The 23,652-nt window shown below is 38.1% G+C and overlaps 1 long non-coding RNA gene across 1 annotated transcript in view; it reads right to left on the reverse strand.

Moving 5' to 3' along the window:
• Nucleotides 1-749: 749 nt before the first annotated feature.
• Nucleotides 750-23,652, reverse strand: part of LOC132371604 (uncharacterized) — an 85,813-nt gene continuing 62,910 nt past the window's right edge. The window contains exon 4 of the long non-coding RNA XR_009504887.1: nucleotides 750-828. This is a non-coding gene — a long non-coding RNA (uncharacterized LOC132371604). The remainder of the gene's footprint in view (nucleotides 829-23,652) is intronic.

Below are 23,652 nucleotides of genomic sequence, written 5' to 3' on the forward strand. Positions count from 1 at the left end.
TTCTTTCTGTATATAGATTAGCTTGTACTTTCTTGAGTTTTATATAAATGGAATCATACAATTTGTTCTCTTTCTTAGCCTGGCTTCTTGCACTCAGTGTAATGATTCTGAGATTAATTCACATTGTTGTGTACATCAATAGCTATGTGTCTCTATTGCTGAGTAGCATTCCATTGCATGGATATACCACAGCGTGTTTATTCGTTTGTCTATTGATGGATTTGGATTGTTTCTGGGTTTGGGGCTATTACAAATGGAGCTCCAACGAACATTCACGTACAAATCTTTGGGTTTTGTGACTTCAGTTTTCTTTGGCAAATACCAGTAGGTACCATCTCACTTCCGCTAGCAATGTGTGAGAGTTTCAGATGCCCCATGGGCTCACCAACGTTTGGTATGGTCAGTCATTTAGTTATCTCATCGTGCTTTTTTTTTTTTTAGCACAGCAGTTTAGCTACCTCTTGGCTTCATTTCTTCAGAAGGGGAGCCTAAGCTTAGTTTATAGGGAACGATGCCAGATGATACCTGTTTTCCAGTGAAGTGATTAATAGTACTCCCTCCTACCCTCCAAAGTGTCCTGATTTGATAATAAAATACATGTTTCTTCTAGCCCAACTGGCCATGACCCCAGTGCATCTTTCTATATCCACAAAGCCTCCTCAAGGTGTTCTGCTCAGCAAAGACTTTTCTGTCCTCTAAAAGGAGTTTTCCTGCTTTTTTTAAACATTTTTTTTTCTTACCATGACAAGATTCCAGGAGGAAAGGACTGGCACAGCGTGGCCTAATGCTCCCCGGGGGCCAATTTTGCCATCCATGAGACGAGCTTACCTGAAAATGAAGCCAACACAGAGGATGGAGGGAGTCAGATCATGTCTGGATGACATCATTTGAGTCCCTGGATCCCTGGACTTTCCACTCAGTTTTGCTGTGAACCTAAAACTGCTCTGAAAACTAAGGTCTATTAAAACAAATAAGCATTTGCTCAAAAACACTGGGTCTGAGCCAGTTGACCTGGCTGGTTCATAGGAAATATACCCTGCTTGACTGAAAAAAAAATTTTTTTAATATGGTTGGAAGTGGCATTGCTGGAAATATCCTCCACCAAATCCAAGCCAGTGTGGGAGCCCCATCTCAATCTGGATTGAATGGTTGGCCTGGAGCATCCAAAAAAAGACATGTTCATTGGTCTTTTATTGGGGCACTTGCTCTCCTCACTGCCACTCACTTATTGAATCTGTCTGCACTGATCCACAGTTGGCTGTAGACAAACTCTCAAGTCTTCTAATACTTAACATTTTGGGTTTTGCATTTGTTGTAATGCTCAGAAAATCTGTCTCCATCCAAGGTTAATATTAATGTTAATATTCTCTTTTTTATTTTAGTGATTTAAAAATATTTAAGTATTTACTGCATCAGAAATTTACATTGATATATTTTTGAGATATAACTATAACTTTTTTTTTTTTTTTTAGGGGAAATAAGGTTTCACTCTTTATTATGCAACAAGGACATTAAAGGATCTCATTTTACTATAATTTGCATAATTAGAGAACTACAGGTTTAAGTATATATTTAAATTGTATGTTTGAAAACGGTTTACATAGAAAAACAAAGCAGACACTAAGGAAGGCGGAATTAAAAACATAACAGAAGATCAAACATATCAATAAAACCAAATGGTTTAACCTCTTGAAAACTCAAAAAAAAAACAAAACAAAAAAGAAACAAAAGAAAACCCTTAGATTAGGTTCAAAAACAAAATCTTACTATATGTTGCCTACAGTGAAATAAATCAAGACAAAGTCTAGAAATAAAAAGGAAGATCAAATACATCAAGCAAAAACACAAAGAAAAAGTCAAGAAACCAAAAATAATTCCTAGAAAAAGTCATTACCTGGGACAGAGTGTTTTTATATTAATAAAAATCTTAATCTACTATGAGGTTATAACTGTTAAAACTTTTATACAGCAAATAATACAATATAGACATTTATAACACACACAAACACAAATGACAGAAACAAGTTTTACTGGGAGGCTTGGAAGCTGTTCTTGTCTGATAATACTTTCAGATGACATTTAGAATCATTTTGCCAAGTCCTAAAACAAGTTCCTGCTTGATATTTTTATTGAAATCCCATATTCACATGAGAAGAATTAGCTATAACATTTTTAAGTCAATATAATTTTAAAATTCTTATCTATATGTCTCTCTATCCTCATTCTTGTGCCTAGTGTTGTATATACTTTTGTATTCTTCTATATTATCCTGATTAGACATGATGGCATTTTGTCAATTTATGAATGTAGAAATTATAGTTATAGAATCCTTTCTTTAGTTTTCAATGTTTATTCTTTTTCTAATCCTTGAGTTTTGAGTAATACATTCATTTACATCATTATGTACTGAGATTAATAAAGCCATCAGGATACATAATCCCTTCTGAGCAAAACTTTAACATCTTGTTGAAGTTTCTTGAATTGGCATTTTAATTTTTACAAAATTTTTATATATGCAGTTTTTATTTCCACTTTAACTTAGAAGTCATTTAGAATGCCATTGTAAAATTTCTAATTGGAGGAATTCTTTATTTAAACCCTTACCACTACCTCTAATTTTATTTTATTGAAGACAGAGAATGTGTTTTTCCAAATAAATTGAAATTCAATATGTGGCTTAAAATAAGATCATTTTCTAAAAACTACTCGTGGACACAGCAAACAAAATGATACTTTCTGCTTATAAGGTAAAAAAAAAAAAATTAAAAACATTTAAAAAATAATAGTTATTCATTGCCTTAATAAAATTTCTTATACGTTCTTAAAACATTTGTCTACTTCCTTGACAAAAGCTGAGAGATATGTTCACATCTTCTACTATTATGTTTTTGTCATGTTTCAGTTTCATTTTTAATTTAAATATTCAGACATAGATTGTTTATCACATGAATCTTTATGATTGATATATATATTTGTTGTGAATTATACTTTTAATAACTTAAAATGTCCCCTGTCTCATTACTACCTGTAACATGAATTATTATTATTATTTTTTTAATTTAATTTTATTTTTTTGGCTGCATTGGGTCTTCATTGCTGCACCTGGGCTTTCTCTGTTTGCGGCGAGCGGGGGCTACTCTTTGTTGCAGTGCGCAGGCTTCTCATTGCGGTGGCTCCTCTTGTTGCAGAGCACGGGCTCTAAGCACATGCACTTCCGTAGTTGTGGCACATGGGCTCAGTAGTTGTGGCTCACAGGATGTAGAGCACAGGCTCAGTAGTTGTGGCACACGAGCTTAGTTGCTCCGTGGCATGTGGGATCTTCCTGGACCAGGGCTCGAACCCATGTCCCCTGCATTGGCAGGCAGATTCGTAACCACTGCACCACCAGGGAAGTCCCGAATTATTATTATTATTATTTTTAAATTAATTAATTAATTTATTTTTGGCTGCGTTGTGTCTTCGTTTCTGCACGCGGGCTTTCTCTAGTTGCGGCGAGCGGGGGCTATTCTTTGTTGCGGTACACGGGCTTCTCACTGCGGTGGCTTCTCTTGTTGCGGAGCACGGGCTCTAAGCACACGGGCTTCAGTAGTTATGGCACGTGGGCTCAGTAGTTGTGGCTTGCAGTCTCTAGAGAGCAGGCTCAGTAGTTGTGGCGCACCGGCTTAGTTGCTCCGTGGCATGTGGGATCTTCCTGGACCAGGGATCGAACCCGTGTCCCGTGCATTGGCAGGCGGATTCTTAACCACTGTGCCACCAGGGAAGTCCTCCGACTTATTATTTTTGACCTCAGGCTTTTATATTGCTGTTTGTATTTGTATTGTATATGTGCTTGACTTTGTTCTTTGGCTCATTTTATTTACTTGTTTTAGGATATCAATGCTTTTTGATGCTGAAATTGTCCCACTTTTAGCCAGGGAAACCTCTTCAAATGCTCTGTGTCTTTTTGACACAATCTTGAGATAATCCAGGCTTATCTTGTACATTTCCAGCTATAGGAATCAGATGTGGAATTGGAGATTTCTCCAAGATTGCCTGGTTCCCTTTCATGGGAAACAGTATTTAGGGAAAACCATCCAAGCACATCACGATATTATGGCTTCAGATAATTAACTAAATTTGGCTAAATTGCTTTGGTAAGAAATTATGCTTACTTTACCTAAGATTGCCTATTAAGACACAAATAAATATGTAGAGAGAAATGGCTTTATAAAAATGGACTGTGAAACACTAGACATTTTTGCAGCAGTGCTTTAAATAAGTAGGTAGAACTTTGGAGCATTTAACAACTGAAAATAGAAATCAATAAATTTTACAGAATGTGAAATGACTGTCTTGTTACAGAAACAAAGAGGAGAAACCAATATGGTTGCCATATAGCCAATAAGGTGCATGTGCTGGAAAGGATGTGTTTTCTCCCTGGGCACCATGTTTATAATATACACCAGTGATGCACAACTACATTACTGGACCTTGACCATGGGACCATGTCCTATTTGTCATTTATTCATTTATCAGGCACACATCGTGTGCTAAATACTTAATTACCAAATAAATTTAAAGATGCTAGTAAAGTTTCGCTTTTATTTTGGTAAAGTAACCAGCCATTTAGGAAAAATGTATAGTTTGCTTAAGTCCATACTCTTTTCAGTTTTACATAGTTAAGACTTGCCTTCTTCAAGAAACATTTGCATGTGTGATTTAGAAAAACAAAAACCAAGAAAACAAAGCATAAAGTCAGGTCATGTTTAGTTGCTAGATTAAATATTAAAATCATTCAAAGACAAATTATCTGAAACAATGATTACTCCTCAGGAAATCCATAACAAATATAAAGAACAGTAGGGGAACTACTTTTAATATATTATCTTCTTCTTTTTTCCTAATTCTCCAAGCCTTTGTTCTGAAAGAAGCAAACTGCTGTTTCGCTTCCCTGAAGCCACTGATAAAACCATGCAAGAACATCAGAGAAAAAACAAATCCAAGATAGGTGCCATCCCCAAGGGAACGGAGCGCTTCTTTGTTTTATATTTCCACTGGAAATCTGGAGATTTTGCATGCAAACGTCTTATTTCATGGCACTGCTTCTTAAATTGAGAGATTAAATCTAGCTCCGCATAAAGGTTTTTTCAATAAAGTAGGTTGCACAGTCTTCTGTTTATGGGAAATTGATGCATCATCTGATATGCTTTCAATTGCTAACTTTTGTTTCGCCAAAGCTGGAAAGAATTTCCACCAACCATTATCTAATCAAGAAAATATTTCCTACTATCTTGTCTTCAACATAACTTGTTGCCAAATGCAGTTTTGACTATTGTAAATCACTATGCATTTTAACAAGCAAAACAGACTCTAGTTCTGTTAGAAAAGGTACAAATTATTGAAACTCTCCATCATTATCAGTGGAATGCCTTCAAATTCTGTGTGTGTAGAAGAATGATTATGACATAATTTAATGTTATGTAGGTTATATGTACTACTTTATTTAAGCAGAATTTTTATAATCTTGAAATACAAACAGGTATTATAATAATTCCACTAAAGCTTCTCATGTTTACACCTAACCCTGACTACACAGTAAAGCCTGCAATTGGGGTGTTTATTTAGCTATAAAATTTACAATGACTTGAAATATCAAAATTCCACCTGAATGCAACATAATATAAAGTGCAGGAGAAAGCAAACTAAGTAGGAGCTGTGGGGTTCTTTTGTGTGTGTGGTTTTCAAATAAAAAGAGAGTTATCTCAATCCAGCCGACCACCAGTTCCTCACCAGCACAAAACATGCTGGAGGAAACATGCCTTAGCGTAGAAGGTGGCTTCTGTCTCTAGAAATATTTGTACCTGGTTTTCCAGTTTGATTCAGGGGGACATCCATATGTGCTCATGAAAGGGGGACTGGCTGAGGAAGACTTTCAGAAACGCCCTCGAATCCCCTGGTATATGTGTTCAGGCAGCCAAGGGGGAGGTGGCCAAACACCCAGATGCTGTAACTGACTGCTGAGGTTCAGCCCCTGCCTCAGCCCCTGCCTCTGGGACTTTGGGTGAGTTTCTTCATCTCTGTGCCTGTGCTTCTGTCGAATGGGAAACTTTTTTTTTTTTAAATCAAAGATTTAATTTAAAAGAGAAAATAAATAAAATCAAAGATTTAATTGAGTCTTATATGGAAAATGTTTGGAACAGGACCTGGTGCGTGAAAAGTACGATCTACAGGACAGCTATTTTTCTGTATTATAGAAAGTTCATTGCAGACCGTGGACTGCCACGTGTTGTTCCTTCAATCCTCCAACAAACATTTATGTGTGTTCACAGTGGAGACGTGTAACGTGTGCTTTTAGCTTCCGTGAATGTAACCACACAAGGAGAGAGAGAACATCTACCCAGCCCAGTCCTGGCCACTCACTCACTCCACCAGGAATTGCTCCAGAGAAAATGGAAAACCAGAGAAAATGGAAAACCAGAGAAGGGTACCCCGGCTCTGACCTTACGTGGGTCTTGGTTTCTGTGACTCTCTTCTCATGTAAGCAACAGGCTGTGACTTTGGTGTTTAAAGCACCCCATCACTTCTGGTGAGCAGTGTCCAAGCAAAAGCAGGGGTCTATTCCAGAGCCAAAGAGGACTCAGGTGGTGCTGAGATGACACGCGCGTGCGCGCACACACACGCACAATTTGCAAGCATCGTGTCACTATACCTATGACTGTCCCCACCCCATCCCCACTGTGGAACCCAGCCCTCTGTACGGCGACTCCTGCGCATGCTGTGTGCCACGTGGTGAAAATACGCTTGTCAACAGCACAGTTTCTATCCCTCAGTTTCTGTGGCTATTAGCCTAGTACAGATGTCCTCAAATTGAGTGTACATAGAATTATCTGGGGTGCCCGTTCAAGTGCAGGTTCTCGCGTCCCATCGCTGGAGTCTCTGATTCGGTAAGTCCGGGTTGTGGCCTGCGAGCCGGCTGCTCGGCTAGCAGCGCAGGTGATCCAGATGCCCGCACCCCCGACCACACCCTGGTCTGATGATCAGGCAAGAGGCACTTCACAGAAAGGATTCAGGAATATGTCATAACACCTGCAAGTCAGAAGCGAGCCCCCTTGGGAAATTCCCTGGCGGTCCAGTGGTTAAGGCTTCGCCTTCCAATGCAGCGGTCAGGGAGCTAAGATCCCACGTGCTTCGCGGCCAAAAAACCAAAACATAAAACAGAAGCAATACGGTAACAAATTCAACAGAGACTTTAAAAATGGTCCACATCATCAAAAAAGAAAAGAAAAAGGGAGCCACCTCGAAGGAGGGCAGCTAAGCAGAAAAGAGAGCAGAGCAGGAGCATGAGTGCTATAAGGGAGAGCAGAGGTCGTGCTTGAGAAAGCGGGACCCCGCCTCCCAGCCCTGGCGTCTGCCGGTCCCTCCATCTGAAGAGTCCTGGAGTCGCCGAGGGCGCTTCCCTCTCGTCCAGTGGTCCTTCATGATCACAGGGTGCTCTCATCCCTCTGCTCCAGGACGCAAAGCCTGGAGGGACCTTGGGGGCACAGGGACCTTGCTGTCCTCCTGTTAGAGGCAGAGCTGAAAGGGGAGAGCGGCGTGGTGCAACAGAGAGAGGCTGTGGTGCTGAGTCCGTCAGCCCCATGCGCTGGCCATGGGGCCCGTCGAGGGGGGACAAAGTGACCCTCCGCAAGCAAAGGCAGGGCCAGTTCCAGCAGGGTATGTAGGGCCGGTGAGAGCTGAAGGGCCACCGGGCTCCGAGTGAGCCCAGGCCAGATCCCAAGTTCAACACTGGTAGACACAAGCCTCAGACAGCAGCAGACAGTCTATGATGCGAGCAGAGCGGTAGTCACAGCTCCCGGGGACCCAGTGGAGGGGAGAGCCCTCTCTAGTGCACAGATCCTAAAATCCCACCTTCTGCAGAAGACAGGAATCTGAAAGACTAGCGGGCAAACTAAATCCCAAAGGTAGATTAAAATGATTGAAAACTAAGTTGTTTAAATATCTAGGTCAGTGGTTCTCAAAGTGTGGTCCCCAGACCAGCAGCAGCTCCATCACCTGAGAACTTGTTAGAAATGCAGATTCTCAGGCCCTAGCCCAGCTCTGCAGAATCAGAAACCAGCTGGTGGTGTGTTAAGCCCTTCAGGGGATTTGGATGATGCTAAACTTTGAGAACCACCGGTTTAGATGTGAGGTTCTCAAACTTGTTCTCAAACACCAGGAATGGGAAATAAGGATTGAAAACTGAATCAGAGAAAATATTCTGGAATTAGATGGTGGTGGTGGTTTCAGAACTCTGTGAATATGCTAAACAACAACCCCACTGAATAGTACACTTTAAGATGGTGAATTTCATTCTATTTTATTTTATTATTTTTTTATTGGAGTATACTTGCTTTACAATGTTGTGTTAAGATTCTGCTGTACAGCAAAGTGAATCAGCTATGCACATACGTATATCCCCTCTTTTTTGGATCTCCTTCCCATTTAAGTCACCACAGAGCATTGAGTAGAGTTCCCTGTGCTAAACAGTATGTTCTCGTTAGTTACCTGTTATATACATTGTATCAATAGTGTATATATGTCAATCCCAATCTCCCAATTCATCCCACCCCCGCAAGATGGTGAATTTTACAGTGTGAGTTGTATCTCAGTAAAAACAACCTAATATTAAAAAAGTTTTAAATGTGAATCATGGAATGGGATAAGGGGAGGGGGAGCCTCTCTTGAGGAGTTTCCTGGAGGTTGGGCTTAGGATCTGAGGCAAGGAGACTCCCAAAGCTCTCCCAGGGCTCAGCTCAAGAGGGGCCCCCAGCCTGGGGAGGTGATCAGGATACCAAGTGAGGACGCTCTTTGAGGACCCACCCCCCAACCAAGCCTTGTAGGTGGGCTCTTTGCATGGCCATGTCTAGCCTTAACCTTTGTGATATTACCTTTACTTATCCATGAAATTTAACTAATGTCTCATAGAAAATGACAGCCTAACCCTTTCTATTGATCTAAGTAATGGATTAGAGTCTGTGCCCACAGTGGGGACACAGACGGGAGCAGAGAGCAGTAAGCATGAGGCAAGGAGTCTTGAGACTGCTGAAGGCCCTTGTAGGAGGGCAAGCGATGTCCCAGGGGACAACAGAACCATACAGGAAACCAGACCACTGGCTGAGATGCTGGCACCAACCACCAGGAGTCCCCAGAAACATTGAGTGAGAGGACCCGTGGAAAGGGCAGAAATGACCAGGTATTTTGTGCAGTCCATTTGAACCACTTCTCCGTCGTTACTGAACATGAAAAAGCAGTATCCCCTTAATTTTTAGTTGCATGCTGGTGAAACCAGATCATTTGCAGGCTATATTTACAATTTAAATGTAAATTTAATTCACATCATATTTATCATTTTTTGAAATACGTATTTTTCCATAATAATAGAGATGATATAGTAACTGATTCTCCATATTATTAAATAGTCTTCTCTAATGTAATTTAAATGCCTATATATTTTACTATAATTTAGACAATACATTTAGACATTGTATGACATATATTATTTTTATAAACAATTTTTTGGGTCCATCTTTGTACAATCCATGATTACTTCTTTAGCCTACTACAAAAGCTTCCCATTACTCCTCTATTTCCCTTCTTAGAGGCTCTTCTCACATCCCCTCCTCAGAGAGTTTGTCCTTGGGTAAAGAGAAGGATGGGATGATAGCTGCCTGTGTTCTTGAGGCCTCTGGTTCACGGGTCTGTCTCAAACTTGACCTCAAATGTTTCTCTTAGGTTCTGACTTAAGAATAAGTCTCCCTCCTGTTGAGTCAAGTAAGTTTCTGGGTTGTTTATTTGTTCCTTGGTGTTTGTTTGTTTTGACACTGAAAGGATTATTATTTAGACGCATGATACAGTCCCAAAGGAGGAATTACTGGATCCAAGTGAATACAAACATTAATAAAGAGTATATCCATGTACACATACACACATACACAACCGACACTTACATATGCACAACCATCCATATATATTTGGATTCTGCCATCCAAAAGATTTTACCATTTTTAGTTTCTATATTCACTTTCTAAATAGTGGGTTGAAAGACTGAATTCAAAAACGGGTTCTTACTAATAACTGAGCTTGCTACGCAGTGGGATCATCTAAGAGCTTTGTGTATATTAGGTAATTTAATCTTCTTGCTGATGTAGGTGCTATAAGCCTCATCACTTTACAGATTATGTACTGAAGCCCAGAGGCGCTGAGAAATTGGCCCCAGGCCACACTTCCTGAGTGTTGAAGCAAGGATAGAATTCAGGTGGTCTGGCCGCAGAATCAATTCTCTTAAACCTCTAACCAGTCTACACAGTCTACTGTGATAACTTCACATTTTGAGAAAAATTACCAATAGTGCTCACTTCTTCTTTATCAGAAGAAGACTGAATGAACAGCTACAAAGAAAAGTTTCTGAGCTTCGTACAATATTGTGGTACATATTTACATCATTACGCCAGAATTCCGTAATTCTACAAATATCCGGAATGTGATTGCACTAAATAGAAAAAGCATTGTACAAAGATTCTGTTAGGTTCGGAACTTCCTAAATTTGTGAGCAGCTGTTTTCTCTCATGAAATATGAAACCATATAAAATTAAATATTGCACCCAGTTAAAGAATTCAAGGTTGAATTCTGTTCTGCACATTACAATGGAAATATAAAGCTTGATATTGATATCTTTATGCAAAATATGGCATTTTTTCAGGCTTAAAACAGCATCCCCAAATGAGAAAAAAATATATAAAATAAAATTGTTCTGATTTCTCCATTCATACTTTTTCTACTTCAAATTTAAAATATAATCTTCAGTATCACAGATGTTTATATCACTTGTTTAAACCACAATTCAATAAAATTTAAAAAATTGTATTATCTTCCTAACAGTTTATTTTCTTTCATCCATTTTCATTAGGTGAAAATGCTGTAAGCATTTGAACTGTGCCCCCAGTTATAGATCAGTGTGGGTTTATTGATTAACTGACAATCTTACTAAACTCTCAGTAGTTCTAATTTTTTTTCAATGAGTTTTTGGGGATTCCAGAGAAAATGTGATAAGAGCAAAGAAATACAATATTATATCTTTCTTCTGAATATTTATAATTCTTATTTAGTTTTACAACTTATTTTAATTGCTAGCTTTTCCAGCTCAGTGTTCAATAGCAGTAAAATAAGGGTGATGATAGTAGATGTCCCGCCTTTCCTAGGTATGGCGTTCTTATACTGGGATGCACAGATCTCAAGTGTATAGTTCAATGTGTTTGACAAATGTATACCCCAGGTAAGCCGCACTTCAATCAAGATATGGAACCTCCAGAGGATTTTACATTTGGCTGTTGCCTGTCCCATTCAGCTGGAAGATTGTTGCAGGTTGCCATAGTACACCACACGTTGACAGGGAAATATCAGAGCTTCGTAGAAGCCCTGCAGAGCTGAGGAAATCAGATGTGGCAACCAGCCCAGGCCTTTAACAGCCACCACTCCCATCACCCTCCTAAATCCCAGAGCTGTTTCTTTGGATGAGTTTATAGATGGCTTCCTGGCCCAACAGTTGCCTGGTGGCATGACAATAAAGAGATGGTGATCAGTGGAGTTCTATGGGTTCACCCCTACTCTCCCCTAAACTATCTAGTAGGATGAGAAACTAGAGTGTGTGTTTTGACCCTTCCCTATGCACGTTACAGGATAAGGTAGCTGATATTCCCAAGGAAACTTAAAGTCACAGGTCAAAAGAACAGACAAGAGAAAAACACAACCACTTCAAAAACATCAACAAAAGGGAAAAACATATTGCAAAAAGGAGAATTATTAGATTAGGTGAACAACAAATTTATAATAAGCATAATAATATGTCCAAGATATAAGGGGGATATTATTAATATAAAGCAGGAAAAAACAATAAAAACCAAGTTTCATATTTCAAAAATATGAAAAAATATGGGAGCTGAAATAATAAACATAACTCAACACAATCCCACACAAAATTCGGACTGGAAGTTTTATAAAGAACTTGATTTACTAAACATCCTTTGAGGGATAAGAATCTGTGACTAGCTAAGTTAACAAGGAGATAGCTTTGAGAAGAGCTCACTCTCCCTGATGTTAAGACAAAGCTACAGAATAGCAAGAATGTAGGACTGGCATGAAAACAAATAGAATAGACTTGGGAACTCAGATCCATGTATAAGCGGAAATTAATGCATAAAAAAGAAGAAAATTATTTCAACAAGCAAAGAAGTTGATCACTATACAAAAAAAAAAAAAAGAAAGAAACTGAATCCTTACCTAAAATGGTATAGGAGGGTGGGATGAACTGGGAGATTGGGACTGACATATATACACTACTATGTATAAAATAGATAACTAATGAGAACCTACTGTATAGCACACAGGGAACTCTACTCAGTGCTCTGTGGTGACCTAAATGGGAGGGAAATCTAAGAAAGAGTGTATATATGTATACGTATGACTGATTCACTTTGCTGTACAGCAAGAAACTAACACAACATTGTAAAGCAACTATACTCCAATAAAAAGTTTTTTTAAATGGCATAGGAACATAGCCTCCAGATAGATAAAAGACCAAATCTAAAATGTTAATAGAAATTGTTATAAGAAAATATCTTCATGACATAGGCATAGAAAAGTGGTTTGTTTTTTTTTAATATCACTGATTGGTACTTAAAATTTGTAAGTGCGCAATCATTGGCCACAATTGTGGGATAGGATCAGGTCTTTTTCTTTGTGTGTGCTTCTGCTGAGTGGCGTTCTATGTGCCTTCCTAAATAGATCACAATTATTTTCACATTGTCAAAAATTAATTGCCTTAGAGTATGAAATTAGAGAAATCTGAGTATAAAAGTCTTTTATTTTTTGCTTTGTATTTCTTGAGATGTAAATCATATAAAGTGCAAAATCATAAGTATACATCTTGGTGAATTTTTGCACATGGATGCAACTTTGTAACCACCAGAAAGATCAAAATATAGATATTTGCCTCACCCTAGAAAGTTCCCTTCTGCTCTTTCCCAGGAAAAAAAAAAATCCCTGACCACGACTTTTCTTTTTATTTTCCGAATGAAGTTATGTAAGATTGATGTTATTTTGTAAGCTTTTTCCCATGGAATTGGTTCATCTCATCTAAATTTTCAAATTTATTAGCACAAAGTTGTTTATAGTATCTTTGCATAATTCTTTAAATAAATAATAACTGTAGGACCTGTAGTAATGTTTCTCTTTTCATGAATGATACAGATAATTTGTGTTTTCCCTCTTTTTTTCTTGAGCAGTCTTACTAGTGATTTATCAAATTTATTTTTTTCAAAGAATCAACTTTTGGCCTGGTTGATTTTCTCTATTATATACTGTTTTTTATCTCATTTACTTCTACTCTTAATTTTATTATCCCTTTTCTTATACTTTCTTTGGGTTAAATTGGCTCTCCTTGTCTAGCTTGTTGGATTGAATGCTTAGGTCACCGTTATTAAGACTTTTTAAAAAAATACATGCATTTAAACTTTTAAATTCCTGCTAAGTAACTGCATCTCACAATTTCTGAATATATTTTCATAATCTTTTAGCTCAGAATACTTATTAATTTCCATTATTATTGCTTCTTTGACCTAACAGTCATTTAGAAGTGTGCGTATGTGTTTTAATGTCTAAGAGATTTTCTATTTATCTTTCTTTTTTGAGTTCTAATTTAATTCCTCAGTTTCTCTCTTTTCTTTTTTGGTGACTCCAAAGTGTAACATAATTACACTTATGTTAGATCTCTGACTATGTCCCATATGGCTCTTATCTTCTCTTTCTAAGTTTGGTTTTCTTTTTCTTTCCTTTTTTTCCTCTCTATACTTCCATTTGGCTATCTTTCTATCAACCTGGTTTTTTTGTTTTTTTTTTTCAATTCAACCTGGTTTTGAATTCACTAATTATGACTTCTGCTCTGTCCCTCCAGTTGTTAATTCTTTCACTAATTTTTAATGATTTTTTTTTTTTTTTTTTAAACTGAGGCTCGGGGCGGTTAAGCGACTTATCTGAGGGCACCCAGCCAGCAGATGGGGTAACTGGGACCGAAAGCCAATTGTTCTTTTTTTTTTTTTTTTTTAATTTATTTATTTATTTATTTTTTGCTGTGTTGGGTCTTCGTCTCTGTGCAAGGGCTTTCTCTAGTTGTGGCAAGTGGGGGCCACTCTTCATCGCGGTGCGCGGGCCTCTCACTATCGCGGCCTCTCTTGTTGCAGAGCACAGGCTCCAGATGCGCAGGCTCAGTAGTTGTGGCTCACGGGCTTAGTTGCTCCGCGGCATGTGGGATCTTCCCAGCCAGGGCTTGAACCCGTGTCCCCTGCATTGGCAGGCAGATTATCAACCACTGCGCCACCAGGGAAGCCCCATAATGATTTTATTTAGGTATTTTAATTCTCAAATATTGATTTTGTTTTTTCATGAGAATTTAAATTCTGTATTAAAATGTCCTCCCTTTCAATCATTTTATACATCCTTTCGCTGTGTGTGTGTGTGTGTGTCTGTGTGTGTGTGTGTGTGTGTGTGTTTTAAAGCATATTAATGACAGTGATGTTGAAGTCCTTGTCTGCACGGCCAAAACTAGGATGAGGCAAGTGAGTTGCCCAGAGCACAGTATTAAACGAACCATTCACTCTCAGGGGCATGAAAGTTTGCACCCTGGGAACCTCACCTCACCCCTGTTTCAGCATTTGTTTTAGTCCTGGGGCATAGTCCTTTCTCCTGGGGTGTGGTCTTTCTGGGCTCTCTGAGACGTTCACCAAGATCCTTCCACTCTGACTGAGCCGGAATTGTTTTAATATATACCCGCTCTGTGACCCCCTAAAATCCCTGTTAAGCTTTTAGCCTCCCAGCAGCTACTGATTCAAGCCTTCTAGACACCCATCTTGGGCATGCACAGCTTAGAAGTTGGCTTAGGAAAAAACAATACTTTTAAACAGACTTTTTGAACTTCCTTTCTGCAGCTTCCTCTTCTCTGGTGTCTTGACACCCAAATACCAGCCACCTTAGCAATCCCAAACGCCTATCTTCATTTCTCCCATCCTGTGAGATTTCTACTCATTTCTTGGGCTCTATTTTCCTGTTGCCATGGTTTGGAAAATGCCTTGAGAGGGAAAGCCTTAGTGAATGTGGCACTCACTTCATGTGCTTCTCGTTTTTTAAGGATTATATCTAGCCATGAGTTGCTTGGCTGAAACATAGAAGGATGACCATAAGAGATCAGGTGGCAGTAATAGACATTTAATTTGCTTCGCAAAGTGGCCCCCGAGGGTTAGCAAGGAACAATGCCCTGTGGTTTGATTGAATCTTTTTTAGGTCTTTGAATAAGTAGATACATTAAGGTAAGAGAGACAGGGAAAGAAGCAGTACAGGAACTAGAGCGGTCAACTCCCAGATCAGCATCTTGGAGGCAGAAGAATGATGATACCATTTCCTTTTTGGTACAAACCGTAAATCCTTGCTTCCTGGGATACATGTTTGGGGAGATGCAAAGCATCTCTTCCCTTTGCTCAGGTGGTTTTGATTTCATGAAGAGAAGTCAAGATATTTCATGAGATAAGCCCTCATTGTCTTTTTTCTCAATCCTGTGTTATCTGACATATAATTAGTGTCAATTCTAAAATCAGGTCAACTGCCTGTCTTAGTTGTCAGTTTCGTTTTATGTTTTCAACTTTTCTTGTGTCTTCATGGGTATTTTGGGGAGACATCAAGAGAGAATACACTGGTGGCTGTTAGCCAATTGCCTATTCAAACAGATGTCTCATTGGAATCATTTGTTATGGTTTCAAAGGATTTAATTTTTGAAATCTTCCCAAACTCTTGTGAGTCATATTTCCTTCTACAGACTCATAGCACTGAATCATTTATACTTTTAAAATTTCTCTGAAAGTTAAAGTATAATTAAGTGTATTTTAATAAGTAGGGGGATTTGATTCACTAAACAAGTCATATAAAATATGTAAAAACAGCTCTAATAAGAAATGTGAAGAAAACTAAATAAGAACTTGAGATCTGAATTCAGACTTGTCTAAATAGATCAGCTTTGTTCCTAAAGCCTAAAGATGGTGATGGCCTCTAAATTAGTGTATGTGATCTGAGTAACGCCACTGTAATCAAAATTGTGAAGTTTGAAACTATTATTCCAAAGTTCACCTCAATAAGCACAATATAATTTCCTATATCTTCTTTTTTAAAAGATGAAAAGAGAGAAGAGAGGAAGAACTTATCCTACCAATTTGAAATTATTAAAATTTGTTATAAAAATAGCCGGCTCACTGGATCCTAATGAGACATTAATAGGCCCTAAAATATGTAAGAATTTTGAATATAATTAAAGTGCTATTATGCTTGATTCAAAAGATGTTTTAATAAATGTTGCTAAGAAGTTTCTCAGTGCTTCAGAAAAAAAGAAACTAATTTTTCACTTAACACCTTATACAAAAAATGAATTCCAGTTGATTAAATAAATAAATGTTAAGAAATACACTATCAAAGAGAGTTGAGCATGCTTTAATTTAAAAAACCCCAAAAAATTAATAGAAAAGATACACTAAATCTATAAATTAGTGTAAAATAGGGATATATTTGTGTTTTGATGACAGATTAAAGTTTAATCTCCATATTGAAAAAGTAGCTTTTTATATTGATAATGAATAGAGAAAACTCAAATTAAAAATGGACAAAGAATATGAATAGACACTTCATAGAAAAGTAAATCCCAAACAAGCAAATAATCCAAACAATACATTCAAAAAACATATGAAAATATTCTTCACATCCCTCACAGTCAGGGAAATTACAAATTAAGGTAACAATCAGATATCATTCAGAATCACCAGATTGGTAAAAATTCATGAGTGATAACACATAATACTGGCAGGGAAAAAAAGAGGATTTTCATCCATGACACTTGGAACGTACATTGTTTCAGCACATTTTGGAAAGCAATTTAACAACATCTATTAAAATTGAAAATAGGCGTAACTTTTGACTCAGTACTTGACGGTTAGGAATCTATCCCACAGAAATATAAGCATAAATATGGAAAACAATATGGGAAGAACAAGATGCTGATTACAGATCTGTTTCCAACAACAAAAATCTTGGAAATATTATGAACTAATGAAGAGTTGAATATATTTTGGAATATCAGCAAAATAGAATATTATACAGACAACTTGGAGGAACTTACAAAATATACTGTTAGTGACTTGGATGGGGGTAGGAATGGGCAGGAATTTCTCTCTTAAAGCTGGAAGGTGCTAGGAAGTTGCAAATGGAAGAAGGGCAGCAAAAGGAGAAGGCAAATCTATCCCATAATGAATTATGTATGTATTTATCATGCCTTGAGAAAGGAGTCAGAATTCAGAGCAAGGGAGAAGGCACAGGGGAAAAGATGATTTCAGTGTCAAATATATTTATTAATCTTAACTCAAAAAAGGGCTTGGGTGGGAAGCTCCAGCTGGCAGTGATGGGGTGAAATAAGAGGCTGGGTGTGTGTTGTAAGCACTTTTGATTCCTGGGGGACCAAGGCATTTCGGGGTGAGATCTGCAGCTCAGCAGGAATGCCAGCGTGTGAAACTCAGGGAAATAGAGGTACTCACAGTTTGTATTCTTTTTACATGACTTTTGACATGAATGTGGTCTTCTTAACTTCACAGGCCTACAGAGCATTGGAGATCAGACATCTGTATAACATAGGGATGCTTTCGTTTTGGGGTCTCAAGAAAGAAAGTTCTTACATTCTCCCCACCTCCCACTCCTACCTCACCAGGAAGATTGAGCCATTGGCATAAAGAAGGTCATTTAATCCATCCAGCTGGTGGCCTCCCTGCTGACTGCCATTAGCCACAACTCTGGGGGCCGAGATTCCACTGTAGGTAATAGCTCACTCCACTACAAACGTGACTTGTGATTAAAATCTCTCTTCTCAGGCAGGGGTCCACGTGTCATTGTTGTTGTTTTAACTGTATTTATGTGTTTACTTAAGCTGTAGTAGCAGCATAAAATAAGGAGCATCTGGATCTGTATAATGGATCAAGTTCTCTTATCCTCTGTAATGAGGTTAACACTAAAGGATTGCTAGGAAGGTAGAATGAAATTATTCACCTGAAATCATGTTGTAAATGCTGAAGAATAGGCAAATAGAAGATGTTGGTATTAAGTATTAGTTTTAAACTTAAAGAAATATTAAGCCAAATGAGAGAGAAAAAAAATCAAAGAATGAATCAATCTATTAAACACTCAGACTATTTTAAGTTTTGGGAGATTTCCAATTGACCCCATTCATTTAGTATATTTTGAATAAATAATAACCCTTAGTTCTGAATGAGCAGATGAGACTTAGAAAATACTATGTGTATGTGTGTATTACATTTGTAGAAATGAAAACCTGCCCAGTTAGCCTGGACCCCTAGGGCAGTAAAGAGCTGATCATCTAAGCATAATCTGGAAAGGAGGTGGCCAACAGCTAACTTTGTGACCCTGAGCTCAACACCCTTCTGATGCTTATAAATGTTTGAAGCTGGAAATTCCAGAGTGGATTTCTGTACAAAATGTTGTCCAGTGTGTGTGTGTCGTGGGGGGTGGATAGAGGGTGGTGGTGCTATGACCTCTGTCCCCACCCATGGAGGAAGTGCTTCTCTTAATCTCAAGTCTAGTGAGAGAAGCTTCAAGGACCACCTCCCCAAATACACCCCTTCCCTTGTGGAAGGCACAAGTGTCCTACGATCAGATGTGGGCCAGGTGTGTGTGAGAAAAAGAGCCACTTTCATAAGGGGGTGACTCTACCCCAAGAGAGGTGATGGGACTTCAACAGAGAGGATCTGAGTGGGTGTGGACGCCAGAGAACCAGGAGCCAAAGTGAAGGGGTCAGTGAGTCGGCAATGATGAGTCCTTTTGGAAGTTGCCCCATGTCACCTCTGAGAGAAAACAGCCACCTTAAAATGTGACATGGCCAGAAGCCCACACCAGGTTGGTCCCCCTAAAATGTGGCTGGGATGTCTCCCAGCCACCAAGGCGGGACATGCACAGAGCCATGGAGGATGAGATTCAGGGACCAAAGAGCTGCAGGTAACCTGGGGGCTCAGGCAGGCTTCTCCCTCTTCCTGCTACCCCACCCTCTCTTGCGCCTTGCCTTCTCTTGCTCTAGAATACATACATTTACATATATTTGCACCTCTCTTTCATTTTGTTCCTTCTCCCCAGTTTCCACTATGAATGGTGCAAATATACAAACACAGCTCAAGCTTACAGATTTTCTTACTTCTAGTAAGAACCCCAAATTGACTAGTGCATGTAAGGTCCCAATTCCAAATCCCCAGGGGAGAGATTTTGATCAGCCCAATTAGAGTCAAACGTCTACCCTTAGTTCATTCAAGTCAGGCCAGTGTTCTAGGGTCATATTGTACAAACACGGTTGCCAAGGGCTCACCCACAGAAGTGTGAGAAGAGTTCTTAGGCAAAGGGGCATGGCCTGAGAAGAAGTCGTAAAGGTTGTCTACCATATATATGCTCCAAGACACTGAATAACAAAAATGCAAAGTATAGTCCATATAGCAAAACATAGGAAAAGAAAACAAAAATATAATGAGCAAAAAAGAAAGATAGAAAAAAAAGGAAGAGGATACTTATCAAATAGGCCACTGAACATAAATGGTCTAGACTCCTTATTAAAAGACAAAAGCTCTTAGATGAATTTATAGAGAAATAAAATAAAATCCAACCCTATTTCAGAGTGAAGTTCGTAGAAGAATTCCAGCTAATAAAAGCAGAAGGAATGATGGAATTAGATGATCATTTTGTAGCCCCTCATGAGAAAGTGAACATAGGCAACCACTTAGCAACTGCCTGCTAAAATCATTAGGTGAAGGTCGATGGGAACTCTAATAGCTGGACCAGGCTGACAGCACTGGAGCCTACTGACTCAATACTAACATCTAGCATCGCTCAGAATGGGGCACTCATGACACATTCTTGGACAAACAAGCAAACCTCTAGCATCTAATCAAGACTTTTCATCTGATTATCAGTTTAGAGGAAATATAAAGAGTAGGCGAATGTGTTAAATAACACCACAAGGAAGCAAACAACCTAATGTAGAATGTAGAAAATGCAAGGAGACAAACGTCCTGGTTATTTTAACAAACAAATGACATAGAAGAAAATGAGGGGAAGGAGACTGTTAGAGATGAAAAGAATCCTTAGAGACTGATCAATCAAATGCAATGTATGGAACTTATTTGGACCCTGATTTCAATAAACTAACCGTACAATGTTATGTTTGAGACAATCAGGGGAATATAAATCCAAACTGGGTATTAGATGATATTGAGGAATCGTTCATTTTGTTAAGAGATCGTTATACCATGGTTATCTTAAAAAAAATATGGGATTTGCTTTAAAATGCTTTAGCCATCCTTCCAAAAAAGTGTGTGAGTGAATGATTAAACCAGATTGCTTTAATGTTGATAATTGTTTAACTTAGCTGATTATGGCTTACATGGCTATTATCTCTGTTTTTGAGTATGTTTTAAAAATCTCCAGAATAAAATGCTTACAAAACATATCAGGTGTTGTGTAAGCAAAAGTAAACATTGAATTATTAACAGATACACACTACTATATATGAATACAGATAACCAACAAGGACCTACTGTATAGCACAAGGAACTCTACACAGTACTCTGTAATAACCTACATGGGAAAAGAATCTGAAAAAGAATATATATATCTATATATCTATATCTGAATCACTGTGCTGTATACCTAAACTAAAACGACATTGTAAATCAACTATACTTCAATGAAATGTTTAACATGTTTTTAAAAAGTAAAAAAATAAATTTAAAAAGTAAACATTAATTGGTTTAAATTCATTTGTTCAATTTCCCTTCTGGTAGGGAGAGTATCTAAAATCCCCCTTTTCTTCCTCTGAGGACTGCTTTAGATTTCTGGGCTTCTGCTCTTGGATACCTTGATTTATTACTCAATGAAACCACCCTCCAAACACCCAACCAAACCATCCACAGTCACATCCTTAAAAGTGGCTTCAGGAGAAAGGTAGCACGAAAATTAGGGACTGAGTCCAACAACAATGAAAACATTTCTCCGTTCCCTGTGGTGGCTTCAATGGCTGTAAATTTTTCCATTTCTGGAAATCACATCAATAAGAACTGTAGAGCCAAGTGGCTAAAAGCAGGGGCTCTGGATCCAGAGAGACTGTCTTTTGCTCTGGCTCTGTCACTGACAAACAACTTACTGAACTTTCTGAGTAGCTCTGTGAAGAGTAGAGATTCATAGTGCCTAATGCATAGGATTACTGTAAAAGTTAAAAGAAGTACATTTAGTTTAGAGACTGACACAGAGTAAGAGAGAAATGCAGTAGGATACATACTAAAATAATATATGTGTTTTAATAATTTATAGTGTTTCTGAATTCATTTTTATTTATTTTTTAATTTAATTTTTAATTTTATATTGGAGTATAGTTTGAATTCATTTTTATACTCCTTCCAAACTCATCTCTTCCTTTGTGACCAAATCATTTTTCTGTTTTGGAATTCAAGTTTCTAAATAAAGTCAATGTCTTTATAAGAGAGAGGCTACCAGCTTAAACTGAATTCATAATGCAATACTTTTGACTCAAGAAAACTTGATGGAAGCACACTGTATTAATTAATTTAAAATCAAACTTTTATTTTGGATAATTTTAGATTTACAGAAAAGTTATAAAGATAGCACAGAGAGTTCCCATATAACACTTGGCAACTTGTATTTTTAAAACGCAAGTATGAATTATTTGATGAACGACAGTTATTGGACTGTTGTGAGAGAAACGAAGTTGGATCTCCAGTAGAAACCAACAGAACTGTTTTATTCATAAATATAATTCATGTTCTCTTACTCACTAGACTGTTGTCTGGAACAGAGCCTGGCCCATGGTGAGCAAGCAGAAAGTTTATGCTTGAAGACATTGCTGAGATTATTGACAGCTTTTTGTAACTCTTCACTGTAGCATGTTTCTTTGTTGACAGAAAATATTTCTTGTCTCTGGTTTAGGAAAATTAGCAGATATGGAAGAGCTGAAACCTGAGAGATGGTGAATAAAATATAACTGTATCACTTAAGGCAGTGGTTCTCGAAGTGGTCTAGGGACCCCTGAAAACTCCTTGTAGAGGTCTGTGACATTAAAACTACTTTCATAATATTTATGAGATAGCTGGTGATTTTAATGAATGTGGTTTTTTAATATTGTGAATGAAATATATTAATATTTGGAAGATCTGAAAAACAGTGAACCAATATTTTTTTAAATGTATAAAATCATGCATGCGAGATCCAACCCAATTGTAAGATAGACCAAACATATTTTAATGGTACGGAGTTGCGAGGTACAGCATCATGGTTTCAGATTCCACACTGCAACCGATCTGTAAAAAACTACTACTTGAGTTCAGGTGTGGTATCAAAGGAGAATACCTATAGTTATCTGAAAAAGCTGCTAAAATTTTCCTCCCTTTTCCAACTGCCTATCTGTGTGAGGCTGGGTTTTCTTTATATATTTCAACCAAAACAGTATATCATGACAGATTAAATGCAGGAGCGGATATGAGAATTCAGCTGTTTTTCATTAAGTCAGACAAAGATATTTGCAAAAATGTAAAGCAATGCCACTCTTTATACAAATGTGTTTCTTTTGGAGAGTGTATTTTTAAATAAAAATACATAACTTGTGTTAACATTTAATGGATTTGTTACTGGTATTTTAAATGAATTATTAAATAAGTATTTTTTGTTTTAATTTCTAATAAAGTAACTATTAGCATATATAATCCACCCAAATAAAGGTTTTCGGAGTTGTCAATAAATTTTACAAATTTAAAGGGTTTCCTGAAACCAAAAAGTTTGAGAACGACTGACACTAAGTGTGTCTGAAGCAGAGAGGAGCTGACCATCAGGACAGGAAGCCATGAGCAATGCAGCAACTGTCCCCAGGGTCTAGTGACTCAGTTAGGGCTATGGATTTGAGTTTTAATGCCCATAGAGGGTCCCTATTTCTTGTTGCTGCATAAATGGGAGTCAGATGGGAGGTCTCTGTATGAAGTCCAGACTTCAGAACACCTATAATCCTGGAGAAAGGGGAATATTGTTACTGAACCAAACTTGAGTCCACCCACCCACGCAAAGCAAAGCCAATCTACTGACTCTGGGTTGTGGTGAAGGAAAGTACAATGTTTTTGCAATATGCCCAATGTGGTATCAAGTAAGGAGAACAGGTAGCTCATGGTCAAAAGACCTGAACTCCCAGAAAACTTTTAGCAAAAGAGTTTTAAAGGCAAGATGAGGGAGAGGGTCACAGAATGCATGACCAGCTTGTGAATATTCTTATGATTGGTTGGTGGTGAAGTAACAGGGTAGTATTCCGGAGTTAACATAATCAACCTTCTGGTTCAAACCAGTCTGGGGTCTACATGCTGGTGGTCAGCATGCAGTTACCTTCTTCCCCCTGGTGGAGGTTTTAGTGTCTCTAAAATGAGTCAAGGATATGCCTCAGGATATTATCTATGGCCCTTGAGGAGGAACTAAAGGCCTTTGGCTTTGTTTTATGGCTCAACTAA

This window comes from Balaenoptera ricei, chromosome 9 (genome assembly GCF_028023285.1).
Source record: "Balaenoptera ricei isolate mBalRic1 chromosome 9, mBalRic1.hap2, whole genome shotgun sequence".
Classification (NCBI taxonomy): domain Eukaryota; kingdom Metazoa; phylum Chordata; class Mammalia; order Artiodactyla; family Balaenopteridae; genus Balaenoptera; species Balaenoptera ricei.